Source organism: Ochlerotatus camptorhynchus, unplaced genomic scaffold (assembly GCF_037179485.1).
Source record: "Ochlerotatus camptorhynchus isolate MF236.1 unplaced genomic scaffold, CSIRO-AGI_Acam_v1.1 ptg000135l, whole genome shotgun sequence".
Taxonomy (NCBI): Eukaryota; Metazoa; Arthropoda; class Insecta; order Diptera; family Culicidae; genus Ochlerotatus; species Ochlerotatus camptorhynchus.
In genome coordinates, this window is record NW_027040625.1 from 1,628,406 (window position 1) to 1,644,821 (window position 16,416).

At 38.9% G+C, this 16,416-nt stretch overlaps 1 protein-coding gene across 1 annotated transcript in view; it reads left to right on the forward strand.

Annotated features, from left to right (window-relative positions):
- LOC135700381 (clavesin-2-like) overlaps window positions 1–13,444 on the forward strand; it is a 90,437-nt gene extending 76,993 nt beyond the window's left edge. The window contains exon 4 of the mRNA XM_065220872.1: window positions 12,590–13,444. The gene's annotated coding sequence lies outside the window, so the exon portion shown is untranslated. The remainder of the gene's footprint in view (window positions 1–12,589) is intronic.
- Window positions 13,445–16,416: the final 2,972 nt, after the last annotated feature.

Sequence of the window (16,416 nt, forward strand, 5' to 3'; positions counted from 1 at the left end):
GGGCAGCTTCCCGGAGAAAAGTTCTATAAAGCCACTGGTCAAGGTGATGTCCCTAGCAAGTTCAAATTTGTTTTTGCCGATAAATTTGCAAGCAAGCTTATGATCTGGCAAGGTATTTGCAGCTGCGTACAAAAACCCAGGTTTTCGTGACAAACAAGACTATGGATTCCAAAATGAACAAGCAGGAGTGCCTGAAAAAACGTATTCTTCCGTACATTACAAAGCTCACAATGGACCTGTAAAGTTTTGGCCTGATTTTCGCCTACAGCGGAGAAGTTCTACAGTGGTATCGAGACAACGGGGTATATTTCTTCGAAAACCGCATCTACGCAGCCATTGACAACAAAACCGCAGAATTTTCAGCAAATACCGCCGGAATCGACAGAATCTGTCTCCTCAGCGAGGAGGGCAGAGTTCTCCGTACAATCGCCAACGCAGAGCTCCCCCCAGTGGCCAAGATTCACTGGTACGGAGATAAGAGTTGGCAATCTCCCGCACCAAACATCGACAGCCGGATAAAGGAGAAGTTCAGAGCCGGGGACAATTCCGTAGCCCTTAGGAGATCGGTAGCAGAGCTGACCGGATTGTACCCAAACTACATGCATCGTTACTCGGACGGTCAAGATCTAGAGCTGGAGTCGGAATGGGAATCGCTGGTGACATTTCCCAAACGAGTAGAAGTATGCCAAAACAATGTTCGGTGTTCTCGGCAGAAGCAGCGTCTATTCTTTATGCCGTGACGGTTCCTGCGGATCGCCCAATCCTGATCCTGTCGGACTCCCACAGTGTTATTCAGGCCCTTTCGTCGGAGGTCCCGGTCCACCCATGGATCCAGGGCATCCTGAAGGTTACGCCACCAAACACTACCTAGCCGGGTCAGGCCCATCTGGTCCTCGGTACTCGCACAATGTGCCGTTGCAGGACGTGAAGAGATGGATCACTTGCACAGTGCGGACAGCGTGGGCAACGGAATGGTCCACTTCCGTTTATTAGAAAAATTAAAGGCGACATCGGAAAGTGGACGGTCCTTGCAAACCTGCGAGACCAGAGGATTTCTTCCAGATTCTGGACAGGATACTCCTTAATCTCACGGGATTTCAGCGGAGGACCCTTCAGGAAGACCTGTGAATTCTGCCATATTCCTTCGACGGTGGAGCACGTGCTATGCGTATGTCCACAATTCGAACACCTTAGTTGTCTCCACGGTCTGCCTGCCAGAATGATGTGCAACCAAGTGGTATTCGTTTATAATGACTGGGTTTGGGAAAACGTTTAGTTCATGAAAACAGTGATAAAAATAACATTAGCGCATTTTTCAAAAGTTTTTTGTTTAAAATTGGAAAAGAATTTATTTCAGCAGATTCTTCAAGTAATATCCTATCGATTGGCGTATCTGGAATTTAATTTCATCTATAAATGACAAAGTTACTACAATCGGAATCGGAACCTACCTAACTAATAATAACCAAAGATTTAAGTAAGCTAAAGGAAAATTTCCTTATTAGATTTGTTAGATTTTGATAAGTTCTTTAGTGGGAATGACACTGATGAAGACTGCACATTGTAGTCGAAATACGTATCTGTCATGGATACCAAAATTAATTAAGTGGAATTAAATGGAAGATAACCTTTTTTGCTGTTTTATTTAGCATTCCGCTAACAACCCAATTTCATTACTTCATTATGATGGCTACCAAGCCTTTGGGAATTTTCCTTATTAGAGAGTTGTATAGATTTTTCTCCTTTAGCTTACTTAAATCTTTGGTTTTTATTAGTTAGGTAGGTTCCGATTCAACACATTGTAGTTTCATTTTTATACCTATGATCTTGACTTTTTTACCTAGGGGATGAGTACTTAAGGGGGTTAGATTTTGATAAGTTCTTTAGTGGGAATGACACTGATGAAGACTGCACATTGTAGTCGAAATACGTATCTGTCATGGATACCAAAATTAATTAAGTGGAATTAAATGGAAGATAACCTTTTTTGCTGTTTTATTTAGCATTCCGCTAACAACCCAATTTCATTACTTCAAGCTTTTTGGCAAGTTTTCTGATCGAGAGACCGGAAGTTTCATTGCAGCCGCACACAATTGCTTTTCTGACTTACTCTTCTTTCAACGCCATTTTCGACTAAACTCTTAATGTAAACAAAGGTTATATTTTCAGAAAGAACAGACATACGTCCACCACTCGCGAAATATTCCACTCGTTGATGAGATATTTCAGGAGATGTATGTGTTTGAGGGTTTTCAGATCTTGTCCCATGCATGCTTTTTCCTTCATCAATAATCCCGAGGACTAAAATTATTAGTTTCAAATGTGCGATCGTACAAAATGCCTTCGTACATGCAAAGGTAACCAGAACGACAATACATTTGTTTGCACAGATTCTTTTTTTGAGTATCCGAATGTTTCGTAGTTTTTTTTTCTATCGACGCGAACATTTCTTATTTATTTTATAATCAGGAGCGAGTGTGTCATTTATAGCGAAACAAGCTTCAGAAAAGTACGAAACTATTTCATTGCAGATAACAAAGAATGGATTCGTGGATCGAACGAACGATTTTGTTGTATAAACTAAATTTTATTTTCAGTGTAGTCATCAAAGTTCTCAAATTACATTGTCGATTCTATTGGACATTTGTCAATTGTTATAGATCAGATAGATTCGAAATGGAGAATTTGGTGAACTTTACCCATTTAAAAATGGGATCTATAATTATTCACATCACAACTTCTTAGGTCAGTATTGATTTAAAGACTTTCGGCTCAGTAATAGAGACTTTCCAAATAAACAAATTGAACACAAATCCTTAAAAAAAATCATGTTTTTATGAGGATCAAAATTTCTTCCAATTTTTTTCTTTGTGTGTTTTGCCAGCTGTTTCTGAAAATCGATTGGCAACCCTGCATGAAGGTAAGATGTGACGCTTAACTTCAGACAGCCACAAACTGGTAATCAAGTTGTTACCAGTTTTTTTTTTATATGCACAAAAAAACGATTTCTTTATTGCTGCGCTCATTTCATCTTCTTGCCCAATTGCCACCTTCTTTATGGTTAGTTTGTAGCTCGGTTGGGTAGTAGGTAAATGGCTTAGTCAGTTTCTATTTTTAGTTGCTGGGCAAGGCTTTCAAGAAACTTTAAGAGAGTGACGCCAACTCAAATTGATTGCCATTAATGGGTCTTCAAACAAGACGCATTGAATGCTGGTAGCCCTATTGTTCCTTCGCCAAAAAAAAAAAGAAGAAGTAAATCGTGCAAATATTGGTCGATCTCTGTGGGGCGTCGCGTTCAGCTCAACCATTGCCGCAGTAGGCCTTGACCATGCAGACGCGGCTTTGACGTAGCATGCCGCGATTTAAACTAAAATCGTGGCGCTGAGGTTTGCAAAACCGAAAATAACGCCTCGGGATTAGTTTTTTCTCAGCTTTATTTTTTAACTTTCGATGCCTATATTAGGAACAATCAAAATGTGCGACTAATCCCGAAACAATGCGATTGAGTCAATGCAGCGTGCCGTAAGCTGTGCCAATGCTAGGTATAGACTGTGTGGCAACGTGACACGCGAACCACAATCTAAGGTCAAGTTGGTGACGGTGACGCGCCATCGACGGCGACGCCGGTTTGCGTGTTTCATGACCAAACATCATTGCATTGTTTGGAAGGTGATGAAGTGAGATTCCGGGGTCGAATTTGCGTTTTGGTCAGGAAACGGTTTGACGTTTTGTCACATTTATTTCGACTGTTTTGACGCGTTGAGAAGGTAGGGTCTATCAAACTCAGAATCCGAGGTTTTAATTTGAGTGCAGGAAATGGGGACCCAATTCACGCCATCATCACTGTAATTATAGTAGTATCTCTGACACATTCTCAAAGCAAAGTGGGGAGGAGGGTTGTTCAGAGCGAAGGATTTGGGTGACGATAATTGGGCTTGCGTGACTCGTCGGTTATAGCGTGGTGCGGTATCTTATTGCGGTGTAAGAAATACGCTCACTTGGCTCTAGTAGTGTGGATCAGGTTAAATCAATGCTTTTTGGAAGGAGGTAGAATGAGGTGAGGAAACTGCGTCGTTTCGGGGGAAAAATACACTATTTAGATTTAAACCGCATTTGCGTGACATGTGGCGGCAGCTGTTGTCATTAACTGCAGGTATATGCGGGTTTAAACTGGTGTGACACATGTGCTTTTGCAGCCAGTGTGGTACTTTGACAAGAGAGGGTTGTTCTTGAGTTTGAGAAATTAACCCTGTGTGCATGCTATGAAAACTTTAATTAATTCATACAATATCGTAGATTGAACGGGTTTATGTTACCGATTGTCACGCATAGGGGTTGTGTTGTAATGTACTTACTTATTCGTAGAGCTATAAACATGAAAAGGCATAATTACTGTGCACACAATTAAAAAACTAGGCGAAATCCAAACTTGTTGACGATGAGCGTGGTTTGGTCTCACTCACTCATGTTTCTTGCGCAGTGCTGCAAAATCTCGACCATATACGGTGATATAATTAAATCAGGGGCCACATTATGTAACCAAGACTAAACGACTTTTTCAACCAAGCGTTCATACGAAAAACGCTTCGTTTAGACTTCCCAATGAGGCCTCAACTAGCTTTGATGGAGATATTAACCTTTTTTAAGGCTGAATTGACCCGAATTAATATTACTAATTCTTCAAGATCTTTCAACGTCCTCGAAAGTCCAGACTTTTCTGGACTTGTTGGAACTTCTCTAAAGTTATTGAACCTGTCCTAAAGATCTCTGACCTTTAATGAAGTTCTATAGACTTCCTTGAATTTCTCACGATTTTAAAAAGTTCCCGCATATTTCCAGAAGTTAATTGAAATGCCTTGAAATTACTTTATCAATCCTGAAGCACCCGCAATTCATCTGAAGTTTACGATACTTCTTTGAAACTTGTGGAACTTACTTGGAACTTTTCTTACGTTCTAGCAATATTCTCGACATTCAAGAAACTTCTCGGAAAAACTTGCAATTTCCAGAAATTTTTAAAAAATTCCTCAATTCCTCAACGCTTCTTGAAAAATCCTGCAATTATTTAAAGGAACTGCTCTGATGTTCTCTGATAATCCTAGCAACATCCAGAAAAAAAAACTGCCTAAAAATCTTAAAACTTCTCTGAAGTTCCCTGGATTTCCTTGAAAATCTCGGAGCTAGGCTGAAGTTTTTGGAAATTCTGTAAAGCTTCAGCAATTTATTTTAAGTCCCCTGAGGCTATCTAATCTTCCATGATGATCTCGCAAAGCTACTCGGAAGTAGTCGCAATTCTCCTGAAGTTTTTGTTACTGCCCTGAAATAAATTGAACTGTCATCATCATCTTCTTCTTCTTCTTCTTCTTCTTCTTCTTCTTCTTCTTCCTCGCATTTCAAGCTTATTGCGTATGGCATATTAGCTTATTGCGTGCTCTCAACTTAGTGTTCAAGATGCACTTCCACAGTTATTAATTGAGAGCTTTCGATGCCTGTACTATTTTTGCATTAGTATAATTGTGTGGCAAGTACAATCATACTCTATGCCCAGGGAAGTCGAGAAATTTTCCAACCCGTAAAATTCCTAGACCGGACCGGAAATTGAACCCAGCCACCTTCAGCATGGTCTTGCTTTGTAGCTGTGCCTTTACCGACTGAGCTAAGGAAGGAAATCTTTTAACTCCCCTGAAAATCTCTGGACTTCTGTTCGAGAATATGTTTGAAGATTTCTTAACTTTTCAGGAGTTCTCTGGACGTCTAAAATATTCTCGGAACTTCTTAAATTATCCTGAAGCTCCTTGTGTAGTCGTGAATTTATTGAAACTAACCTTAACAGATGTCAAAAGTTCCTGTAGTTCCCCTGAAGCTGATGGGACCACCTTGAAATTCTAAAAGCTTCCCGGAAATGCCTGAAATATGACAGAAGTTCCCTTAGTATCCCTCAGTCTGTTAATAAAACTTACCCGAAATCCACAGTATTTCCGGAGTTGGTTGGAAATGCTATCTAACATGAAGTTTTAGTGTGATAATTTGGTAGCTAGAGAATGATCTTAGAAGAGGGTAAGTAGATAGTTCCGTTAGAGTACGGCAGTATGAAAATTGAAAAGAAGTTGAAAATGAGCGAACGACCATTAATGCGACAGTTCAAGTCAAACGCACACTCTTTGCCTAACCCCTACGATGTACGCGGAGATTTGAAAATTTCAAATCTACAGGCAAAAAGTGTGCGTCTGCCATTGCTCAAATACTGCGTGCGGCTGTGGAATAGGAATAGTGCTAACGACGTTTCATTAATACCTAAAGCTCCACTACCTTATGGCCCTTCGCTCATTTTCATCTTCTATTCAATTTTCATACTGCCGTACTCTAACGGAACTATCTACCTACCCTCTTCTAAGATCGTTCTCTAGCTAATAAATTACCACACTAAAGCTTCATGTTAGATAGCATTTCCAACCAACTCTGAAAATCGCAAACTTCGCGTATGAAGTAACATAAAAACAATTAGAATGCACAGTGTTTCTTTTAATACCTTGAAACTTCTTTCTACATCTAATCTTTCCTAAAGTTCATGCTACTCTTCTGATGATGTTCCTAGATTTTCCTGAAACGAATGAAACCTGCCGTTAAGATCACTAAGCTGCCACACCAGACCTTTCATGCACTTCAATTAATTTATCGCTACTTCTGGGAAGTTTCTTATTTTACTTTTAGACTATCTTTAATTTTTTAAACTTCTTGAATTTTCCTGATAATTGTGGAACTCATGAGTTCTCAGAACTGCCCGAAGTTACGTAGCTTCCCTTAAGATATTTTAACTCAACTGAAGTTTTAGAAACTTCCGTAAAGTTCCTGTATTTTTTAAGTTAATTAATTAATAATTAATAACTGCTATGGTAGACACGAAGCTTATGCTGACTGTAGTTTTGGGTCGCGTTCGGGTGTAAAGCAAGCATCATGAAACTCTAACTCACTACGGTTTGGTTAGAACTTCCAAAAACTTCATGATAGTTTCGAGAATTTTAAGAACGCCCAAAACTAGAGAGAAGTTCCAAGATCGTTTAGGGTAAGTTCCAATAATTTCAAGGCAGTTCCAAAAAGATTCAGGAAAATTTCTAGAAATTTAGTTGATATTCACTAAATTTCTAGAAATTTTCCTGAATCCTTTTGAAACTGCCTTGAAATTATTGGAACTTACCCTAAAAGATCTTGGTACTTCTCTCTAGTTTTAGGCGTTCTTAAAGTTCTCGAAACTACCGTGAAGTTTTTGGAAGTTCTAACCAAACCGTAATGAGTTAGAGTTTCATGATGCTTGCTTTACACCCGAACGCGACCCAAAACTACCGTCACTGTTGGCAGCAGTAGCCTCGTGTCTGCCATCGGTGAAGAGTGAAGAAAGATAGCAAACCATACTATCTCTTTCTAATAAAACGATGTGTAACGGAATCATTTTTGTGCCGAGTCAACTCTCAGCCTCGCTCTAAGCTTCACTTTTACATGTTGTGAATAGTCTCGTAAGGTCAAAGGAGCTTGTAAAATTAATATCAAGCATGATATTTTGTTCCAATCCCACGCGTGATATTGACAGCGCATGAGAGCGGAATATTATCATTCGATTAATGATTTTGCCAACACTGAAATGCGTCATCTTTTGGTTCAAAAAAGTATTGTACTGAAATTGTACTAAATTGCTGTTCAAAATGTAACTTTATGTCACACAACTATCTAAAGGTGTCTTGGACAAAGTTGTTTATTAGTTAATAATTAAATCTCGTCAGAAGACGTCAAAATCATAGCGGCCTTGGTTTTCAAGAGTTACTAATACTTCCGTAAAGTTCCTGTTTTTTTCTGAAGTTAATGGAACTGTTATTTGAACTTCTCTAAATTTCTAGAAATTTTCCTGAAACCTTTGGAAGTGCCCTGAAACGGATCCATCACTACGTAATGTTGATTAATATTTTCCTGTGGCTAACCTAAAAAGTGTATGAAATACACGGCCAATTAGATCAACACAAATTTGAGTTAGGTTCAGTGTCTGTTTTATCATTTACCATCACACGCAAGCAGTAGCGTTTCAACCCAGTGTAGATGAATTCAGACCAGTGACAAGGCCTATACCAACTGCAGCGTTTGACAGTAGGCAGCATGTACCGGACTCAAATCATTTATTTTGCTGTGCTGGGCCCGCTGTCACGGTATAACATGCTGCATACGCGCATGCCACTGGGCTGGATGAATTGATCATTTTGTCAAGCTTCTGCATTCATGTTCCATCAGATGTCACAGCTGTTGTTTGCGGTGACATCTATCGGAAACTAGACACAATATGTTTTCCTATAATTGTTCACAGAGGACACTGCAGTGCAAAACATATCTGGTACCTCTATATATGCATTTAGATTATTATTCGAAGTCCCTCCTTTTTTCACATTCTGCACACAAAATAGCTCACCCCTCACAGAATTTCCCGCCGAATTTTATGTATGGGGCGGGGCATAAAGTATCTTTTGCGCAGAATATGTAAAAAAGGAGGGACTTCAAATGTTAAAGCAAATTCATATATAGAGGTACCAGATATGTTTTGTAGTGTCAGGTACTCTATTTTGTAATATGTGAAAGGGAAATCACAAATCGAGTGTCAACAAAATACATGGCATGTTGAGAGATTGAGCTCGTGAGAGAGAATGTCTCTCTCAAATTTGAATTTTTTTGGTTTTCGAGGACTGGTAGTAAAGCAGGTAAAACTGTATGGGGAAAATCATTTTTAATTAATTTCTTTAGGTTTTCGTTCATTTTTTTTATCCTGAATATGCACCGGAAGCGAATTATTCCCAGTTCTCTTAATTTCTATATGGGGATTTTTATCACTTCCTACCAACGTAAAATGCCATCGTTGTGGAAATTTTCGAACAAAATGATTAACTGCGTTCGTTTTGAATATATTCGCTGTGAAGTACGTGCAAAACGAACAACCCACCTAACGCGAAATATAACGAAAATGGTTGAAAATTGTGTATAATCCGTACTAAGTTTAAACTGAAATGGTAGTTTAAGTTGACATGAACGTTTGTGTAGTAAAGTTGTAACGTTAGTAATTACGGTGTTTTGGAAGTGGACCGTACAAGTAGTGGAGGGAGGGAGGGAGGAAGGAAGGGAGAGAGAGAGAGAGAGAGAGAGAGAGAGAGAGAGAGAGAGAGAGAGAGAGAGAGAGAGAGAGAGAGAGAGAGAGAGAGAGAGAGAGAGAGAGAGAGAGAGAGAGAGAGAGAGAGAGAGAGTGAGATTAGTAATTTCCAATTAAATCCACTACCTTATTTGCTTATCCTTGACAGATACGCGTATTTCGTGTACAATGTGGATACTTCTTTAGTGTTTTGTAATAATACTCGACTCTGACACTGAAGAAGTCTGCACATTGTAGACGAAATACGCGTATCTGTCAAGGATAAGCAAATAAGGTAGCCAAATTTAATGGAAATTACTAATCTTTCTCTGTCTCTCTCTTTATACAGGTATTTATTCCACCCACATTCATCAGGATTCATTCACAAGAGTTGTTTTTTCCAAACATTTTCGTAAAGATATCTATATTAGAACCTTTTGACGTAGGATTACGTATTTTGGCAACATATTGGGGGAGCAATTTCAAAAAAACAAATTCGTCCGCGTTACGAAAAGTGGTCAGTTTTTGACCAATTATAACTCTGTCAATAGCGGATGGATTTTAATTCTAAACAAGCCAATAGGTTTGAAATTTTTCTACGAAGCTGCTAACATAAATACTTTGTTGAAGATGCTAATTTCAAATAACAGACTAAAGTGGTAATTTTTATACGATAGATGGAGGAGATGAAAGTATAGAGTTGATAGTTCCGTTAGAGTACGGCAGTGTGAAAATTGCATATAGATTAGATAGTAGATAGCGAGCTAGGACAACTTTTAAGGAAGGTACAAATTGGTTTTTTCATCTCTCTTTACCAAACTCCCCCTTTGGAGAGGGATGAGGAGGGGTGCCCCCCCCCCCCGCCACCACTGGCAAAAAGAGATAAACGCCGACCGCTCAAGTACCAACGATGTGTTTGAAACAGTTCTACCGATTTTTACCGCACTTCAGTTGTTATTTGAAGGAAGGCATCCAGTCGTAGGTTTGGAAATTGCAGCTATTGTTACCCCTACCACGGTATGTGCTGCTACTGTGCTCAGCTTACGGCACACTGCTATACCGATTGCCTGCAAAAAGAGGTTTCCCTAACACAGTCGCCAAATATTGATACCGAGCACGTAATCCTACGTTAAATCTGCGGTCGTGTCTTCGATGCAACCTCTTACTTTTTACTTGAGAACTATAAATGGTAATGGTTATGGTAGTTAGAAAGGTCCATGTGTGGCTTTGAATTATCGGTCAACTTTACGTGTAATGTATCGCGAATTGGTAATCTTTAATTTACAGGCAACCAATTCGCGATATATTCCACATAAAGTTGATCGATGAAACAAAACCATCCATGGACCTTACTGACTACCATAACCATTACCATTAAAGTTCTCAAACCATAAGTAAAAAGTAAGAGGTTGTATCGAAGACACGACCGCAGATTTAACGTAGGATTACGTGCTCGGTATCAATATTTGGCGACTGTGTTAGGGAAACCACTTTTTGCAGGCAATCGGTATAGCAGTGTGCCGTAGGCTGAGCCAGTAGCAGCACATACCGTGGTAGAGGTAACAATAGCTGCAATTTCCAAACCTACGACTGGATGCCTTCCTTCAAATAACAACTGAAGTGCGGTAAAAATCGGTAGGACTGTAAGTAAAAAATAAACGTTCATGTAAAGTTCCATCACCATTTCAGCTAAAGTTTAGCAGGGATTGTAAACAATTTTAACCTTTTTTGGTAAGGTCAAGTAACGGTTCCCATTTATGCAGGAAATGAGTTCATTGTACATCAACGTATTTGTTGATATTCACCACTGCTTAATTCTCTAAACCAAAATTGTCCAAATGAGAAACGATCCTCAATAGCAAAATAATCAAATTCAATTTGGGCAAAATTATTATGTTGAATATTGTCGACTACAGAGCCTAAAACCTTTATATTATCATCAATTCAGCTTGAGGCAGTAATTTTCTATCGATATGTTTATAAAAACCAACACAACACGTTCTACAGCGCTATATTTATGTAACATGAAAATAATCATTTCGCATTTGATCCTCAAAATCATCCCCACCTAGATAAAGATGAATATTAATATTGACAACAACACCGGCGATAATAAACATGCAGCCACGAATGAACAAAAACAAATGTTGACTTTGATACGCAGAGGTTGCCTTGACCAAGAGAATGAGTTTATGTCAAAAATTCAAATTCATGCAGGTAGTTGGTCTATCTGTTAAGGTTGTCTTCATTTTCAGCTAAGTTGAGTGTAGAAGGAATGATTTTTATAAGCACTGGTTAGGTTTACTCATAATCGCAAAAAAAAAAACCTCAAAAATCTGCCCGAAAATGAAGAAAATTGACAAAAATTGGAGTAGCAGCAATAGACTGAGAGAATCCAATCGCGTATCTGTCAAGGATAAGCAAATTAGGTAATGGAATTAAATGGAAATTACTAATCCTTCTCTCTCTCTCTCATTATAAATATTAATAGCTTATTCAGCTGTCAGATTTAAATTCGCACTTATATTCATGATACGAAAATATCATACCAATAACAAATTATGCTTTGATAGCAGAATAAGTATTTGATTTTTTACAGTGCACAGTTTTCCAATAACATAACAAGATAGTAAAATTTGATGCAAAACTTCTGCTTAAAAATATGGGTTTATAGGGCACCCTCGTATTTAAAATGTTCAAACGATTTAGTTTTACATTTGTTCTATATCGCGAAGTGATTTGGTATTGTCACTAGAGTGTTTCCAAGATAGAATGGTCACAAACATTAAAACCCTAATATCTCCGTTATAAGCAGGAATTAAGGTATAGTGTAGAACTGGGGCTTCCCTTAGCTCAGTCGGTAAAGGCGCAGCTACAAAGCAAGACCATGATGGAGGTGGCTGGGTTCGATTCCCGGTCCGGTCTAGGAATTTTTCGGGTTGGAAAATTTCTCGACTTCCCTGGGCATAGAAGTATGATTGGACTTGCCACACAATCATATCAATGCAAAAATGGTACAGGCATCGAAAGCTCTCAATTAATAACTGTGGAAGTGCATCTAGAACACTAAGTTGAGATCACGCAATAAGCTAATATGCTATATGCAATAAGCTTGAAATGCGAAGAAGAAGAAGAAGAAGAAGAAGAAGTAGAACTAATATCAGCATCAGTACCAATCAGCACCTCAAGTAGAGTGTTTCATCGCCCAACGCGAAAAACGTGGTACATATCATCAATATTCAAAGCGAGTGTCCATTTACGAATCAATTAGTTTGTCCATCAATGATGGTTTATATAAAAACAGCACCCACGAGTTAATGGCGATCGCAATAACGATTCCGAAAAGCAATGTATTTTAGCACAATAAGCCAGACTTGAATGGAGCAAACTTCTTACCATTACCATTATTTTCCTTTCTCGATCTACTTACAGGTTCAGCTTTGAATCCACCAGTGTGAGACGATAATTAACAACCAACAACGACTGTCTTCAACGTCACGCCACCGTCGCCGCCGCCACGTTGTCGTCATTCCAGTTATCTATCTTCACCACAGGCAGCGGATACGCTAATTATCATACAAACGGAATGAGCAATCCTCTATCCATTGGCAAAGTCTCGATATCTAACAACCTTCTGCTACGGATTATCCCACTGATTCGCAACGGGGAATTGATACTGGATTAACGTAGGAAAAACAGTCAAAGCACACATCCATTTAGTTATACCTTTGAAAACAGATCGAAATCAGAGAACCAATTGAGCTTATAAACTTCCATGAACTGAACAGTTATAGGAATAAGTATAAATGAGTGCATTAAAACAAAAAAGACAGTTTGATAAGAGGAAGATCAACAGAGCTTTACTAACGATACAATTAGTAAGTTTCATGTTGAATAAAAAACAGTAAATCAGCAGTGGTCTTAAAGCTTTTACGGCTAAATGTAATGATATTATATGCCGATCGGGCAACGTTCAGAGAGAAGTGTATAGCTTGTCCTTGTATTTATATGTAGTTTTGAAAGTTCGGTTGTACTCTAGACAAAGATGTAAGCATTTAACGTTCGAGCTGTTGTTGGTAGCAATAATATATAGGTTTTGACAAATCCGTCCATACGACAGTTACTTCTTGAAAGCTAGTTTCGAAACGTTATGAATATCGACAAACGGACAGTAATATTAATAAATACAAATCATTAAGTTATTACACACCCTTTCCTGCATTGCGTTTTACAAAGATTCTTAGCTTAAGAATTGCATAATTATAATAAATCATGATTGAAGCATAACCACTTTCCATATTTTGATTTCTACTGAAAGAAATCACCTTCGCCTCGCTATCAACGACGTCCTCTTCAATGTGCTTGGGCACGTGCTTCCGCTGTAATGCTTCCATTGTGTTGGCGCCCCGCACACGTTTGGATAAAGATTAAACCGAAATGAATAATAACTTACTCCGCGCGGTTAAGGTCGATATTTCCCATATTTCCTAATCAATTCGAAGCGATTTCCCAACTCATCGCGATTGCATGATCCAGCTCTCCACTCTGTACCGTATAGTGAGAATCGAGCGGCCTCTTTGAATAATTTTCTTCTCTCATTTGCGATACATTTCAGCTCATTTGAGCAATGTAAGTGTATACGATACCTACAACAGTTTAGCTGCGGCCCAGTGACCACCAAACGAAGGTAGAAGCAAACATGTGTAATGTGGATAGAAACATTTACATACGTACGGGTAGGTACAGTATCAGTCAATAGGTTCGCAACATTAGTGAATTAGCATCGTCTCTTCGAATATTGCTTCTTGCGGTGAGAAAATGTCTACATTTTATTTTTTTTAGAACGGGAGATGAACCACCCCTAGGCTGAAAGCCTTGCTAATAAAGAAAACCTTACCTATCCTATTATGGTGGCATTACGTTTGGGACCATGCACTGATTACGTAAAATAAAATAAAAACAAATCTTACGTTTTCTTACAAGGGAATATCTTGCGAAATCATAAAGAATAACAGTGTTCACTCGGCTGTCGACAAAAGCAGACCACTCTCGATGTGTGCTACGCGATCGTCTGTTTTCTCGGCAGCAACCATTATGTGGTCCTCCTCATTGTTCTTCATCAGCAGTTCTTTCGGTCGATGCGTCGTCGACTTTGGAAAGCAACCGTTTCGTGATGAGTGTGTGAGTGCTGACCACATTTTGCGTCCATTGCTGCAATGGACGCGCTCTGACCCTCCTTGGCGTACAACAATTTGCCATACAATGAAACTACTGGAAGCGGCTCCAGTTCTGATGGAGGAGGCTTTTTGGATAGCGGAAGATAAAGTGTTTATTGTGTTGTACCTTTTGACTATAGTTTTAAGATGTATTGTAAAGTGACCAAGAATCCTCGGCTCTGTAAAGTTAATTCGGTTGAGCCTTACCAAATAAATTAATAAACAAATAAAGAATAACATGAATAATACAGAACATGTTGCAAGGTTTGGCAAAATAAATAAGCTAGTATAATTTTTTTTTTGTCAAAATCAACATCACGGAGGGGACTGCCAACTGTGAGCAAAAAAAACTAGAGCTAGCAGGTTTCGGAATTGGTTATTTGCACTGTTATTGAATGTTCTCTACTGAAGATAAAACGTACAGTATTCCCGAGCAAAGGATTATTCCAAATTGATAACAAGTTCTGATACCCGCTTATCAAGATTTGATAACTGGACATGTTAACTTTATGGTTGAATAAACAGCCAACATAAGAAAAAATATAACAAAAGAATACTTCTGGGATATCGCAAAAATAACTGTTTTAGTTATCATTGAAAACAACACCTGTGATCCATGCCTATTTTTTCAACAAAATTCCAAATTATTTTATCGATTTGGTATTTAAGCCTTACGCTGATAACTGAAATATGATTGGCAGTGTTTTTTTTCCCTCACCATGTGGATAATATTTGATTTTTTTTTTAACTAACCTTGCATCAGTTCATATTCTTTCATGATATCAACTGATAACAAAATAAGTCGAGGTTGATAACTAAATTAGCTATGCGATAATAACTGAAAACAAATTGATATCTGGAATAACAAGACTTGTTTCCAAGATGATATCAGGTTATTATTTTACTTTGCTCGGGTTATCAACTGGTGGAAACTAACGATATTAAATTGGCTCATACTGGACTAGCATATCAGTCCCAAGTACATCGATGAACGTATCCCATTCTAGTCGAAATTCTGGTACTACACCATATTTATTTTAATTCACTTAAAGAGGTTGAATGTACAGTCAGGAATCCTTATTGCCGGATTCCTTATTGCCGGTATCTCTTATTGCCGGATCCTTATTGCCGGGCTATCCGCGAATAAGGATACCCACAGCTTATGGGATTTTCACTAATGGGGGCTGTAGTGGATTATCTCGTTTGTTTCAATACATAAAGCTATACTGTCTTGGACAAAGTTGCTGTACTGGGTTGGACCAACAAGCCTGTGCCATTGGATTCGGGTTAAATTGAGAACTACGCCGCTAGAGGCGCTTCACTTTTATGTTACTTATGACGGGCGCTATAATATATGGATCATATTTCCAACATAGAATATTTCGTGATCCTGACCATATAGAAAGTTACTGTTTTGAGCAAAGTTGTTCAGGTGAGCAAGTCCTTTCGGATGATGGTCATATTAGTTCAAAACACGCTCACTACGCGGCGCTAGTGAGCAAGTAAATTTCCTGTATAAGCTGTATCTCGAGAACCTGGCCATATAGAAGGTTACTGTCTTCAGCAAAGTTGTTCAGATGAATAAGTCCTTTCGGATGATCGTCATATTATTTCAGAACTCTCACACTACGCGGCGCTAGTGTACACATGAAATTCCTTAATATGTTATGTCTCCAAAGCTTGTCCATATAAGATGTTGCTGTGCAATGTGAGAACAGGAACCGGAAAAGGGATGACGTGTAGAGGCCGGAAATCGATGTCAGATGCCATTTTGGAATCCAATATGGCGGCCATCGGCTCAAGAAAAACTGTCAAATACCCTACAATATGGATATTTTTGGAAAGGGGACGACGTGTAGAGGCCGGAAATCGATGCCAGACGTCATTTTGGAATCCAAGATGGCGGCCATAGGGTCAAGAAAAACTGTCAAATACCCTATAATACGGGTATTTCCAGAGAGGGAACGACGTGTAGAGGCCAGAAATCGATGCCAGACGGCATTTTGGAATCAAAGATGGCGACCATCGGGTCAAGAAAAACTG